Source organism: Nicotiana tabacum, chromosome 1 (assembly GCF_000715075.1).
Source record: "Nicotiana tabacum cultivar K326 chromosome 1, ASM71507v2, whole genome shotgun sequence".
Taxonomy (NCBI): Eukaryota; Viridiplantae; Streptophyta; class Magnoliopsida; order Solanales; family Solanaceae; genus Nicotiana; species Nicotiana tabacum.
Window position 1 is genome coordinate 169,682,575 of NC_134080.1, and position 2,692 is coordinate 169,685,266.

Genomic DNA, 2,692 nt, shown 5'->3' on the forward strand with positions numbered 1-2,692 from the left:
ATCAATAGGGGAAATCACAACCTTAGATCCTTCTTTTAATTGTTTACATCTTAATCATAGTTAGTCTTTAGTTACTTAATTGCAGTCAGTTATAGTTAGTAAAAATACCCTCAATTGTTATTCAAAACATTTGGGAAGTTGATTACCAAGAATTTAGTGAGTCTAACAAGAGTAAGTGATAGGTTAATTCCTTGTGGGTTCGACTCTGGGCTAAATACTCAGATTATATTTGCAACGTCCGCTTAGTCCTTTTTATAAGGCATAGTTGGGTGTGATCAAATTTTGGTGCCACTACCGGGGACTTAACGGTGTTATCAATTACAATTGAAAGAAATACAAAAATTCTTAGTGTAGTCAGTTTTCTTTACTTCCAATCTATACATTGAAATTTTAACGTTTGTTAACTTGGTTGCATAGGTGCATGCCTAGAAACTCATCGAGAACTAGTGAAGTATTTGAAGCATTATCAGATCCTGAGAGAGTTTTCAAGGCCTTGAATCGGGCCAACCGAAAAAACAAACAACAACAAACAACTGAACAATTTGAACCATACATGGGGGATAACGTGATAGACCCAGCAGTGCCAGTGGCACCTCTTGTGCTAGAGGCTGCTCTATATGACTGGCAGAATCCACAATAAAGAATTTGGCTACAGCGATTTTAGTCCCGCAGATATAGGCTGAATCATTTCAAATCACGAACAACATGTTGCACTTGTTGCAAGATAAGGGACTATTTTTGGGGTCATAAATCGAAGATCCTCAAAAGCACTTGAAGAATTTCCTGTCAATCTGCAAAACTCAAAGGCAACCCAACGTAACTTAGGAAGTAATAAAGTTGTTGTTTTTTCCATTCTCAGTGATAGGAGCTGCCCAGACTTGGCTAAACTCACTCCCCATTAATTCTATAACGACTTGGGAGGAGTTAGTCAAGAAATTTGTGAACAAGTTTCATCCACCCAACAAGACTGCTCAAAAAATTGATGAAATTTTGAGTTTCAAACAGAAATCAATGGAGACACTGCAAGAAACATGGGAACGGTTCAAAGGGATGTTGGTTATATGTCTGCACCACGGTATTCCAGATCAGAAGTTGGGGCAGCGGTTTTACATGGGTTTGGAATATAGCGTGAAGGGTAATATTGATGCTTCAGCTGGTGGAGCATTTTTGAGCAAAACATAGAGAGAAAGCCAGAGTCTGCTTGATAAGATGGCACAGAATTTGGGGTGGACAACCAGGAATGCACCTATCACTCTAGCAGTTCACTCAATGCCCTTAGATCCATCCAACACTCCTGCTGAAAACATGGCCACATTAATGACACAGATGAGTATACTCACCAAAAAGGTGGAAGAGTTAAGGCAGAAGCAGCAGGTACACATTGTTGATACTACCAATGGGGGCCTATGCACATCTTGCATTAGTCAGCCAATTGGTAACCAATGGAATGCAGATAGTGATCATCATCACTACCCTGAAGACATGAATTATGTATCTAATTATGGGGGCCATAGACAAGTGGTTAGAATTGGGGCCAACAAAATCAGCTATACAAACCAGTCCAGCCACAGCTCAAAAATGGAAACATGGGAGGTATGAGACCTCACAATAATATGGCACCTTACCAAAGGCCACAGGGATATAATAATTAAAATCAGCAGCAGGGTTATCATCCTCCTCAGTAACAGCATGGTGGAAGACAGGAAGATGGGTTTGCTAGACTCGAGGCAATGATGCAGCAGATTATTGGGTCAAATGCAAAAATGAGTGAAAGAGTAGATGCACATGAGTCAGCTATTAAGAATATTGAAATGCAGATGGGCCAAATTTCGATGTCTATGAATAATCGTCCTCTTGGGACATTGCCTGCAGACACGTAGGTAAATACAAAAGATCAATGCCCTAAGCATCTTATGGCAGTGAGTCTACGTAATGGCAGAGACTTAGACTTGGAGCAAGATAGATCTCGAGAAAGTAGACAAGCTGAGACACTTGTACCAGTCCCCATTGAGCTAGATGAGTCAACGAAACTGATAGAGGTGACAGTACAGCTAGCCCAGGAAGAACATAACACACAGATTGAGGCTGAGAAAGAAGCTGAGACAGCCCAGGAACTGGTAGTTGAGGTGGTAGATGACAAAGAAAATACCCAAATCATTGGGAAGAAAATACCACTCGCACCATTCCCACAGAGGCTGGCCAACTACCAGAAAGAGGAACAATACAAGAAATTTTTGGAGATGCTGAAACAAATCTAGGTAAATATTCCATTGATTGATGTTTTGAAGGAGATGGCTGGTTATGCAAAAATAATGAAGGACTTGATGTCCAGAAAATTCAATTTCCAAAACTTGGCCACAGTGACTCTTACTCAGACCTGCAGTGCTGTGGTGACTAGATCAGTTGCTGAGAAGCTGTCTGACCCAGGGAGTTTCACAAGTCCTTGCACCATTGGTAACTTTGCTTTTTCCAAGGCACTTTATGATTTGAGGGCTAGCATAAATCTTATGCCCCTGGCGATTTATAAGAGGTTGGGGATTGGAAGAGCTAGACCCATATCTATGTTGTTGCAGCTAGCTGACAGGATCATGAAAATACATTCTGGTATCTTGGATAACGTGCTGATTCAGGTAGGGAAATTTGTGTTCCCTGCAGATTTTGTGATTCTAGATTGCAAGGTGGATGAAGAAAT

The 2,692-nt window shown here is 40.8% G+C and overlaps 1 non-coding gene across 1 annotated transcript; it reads right to left on the reverse strand.

Annotated features, from left to right (window-relative positions):
* Nucleotides 1–975: 975 nt before the first annotated feature.
* On the reverse strand, nt 976–1,079 carry LOC142165239 (small nucleolar RNA R71). Its single transcript, XR_012696125.1, has one exon. It is a non-coding gene; the product is annotated as a small nucleolar RNA R71 (small nucleolar RNA).
* Between the last annotated feature and the right edge of the window lie 1,613 nt (nt 1,080–2,692).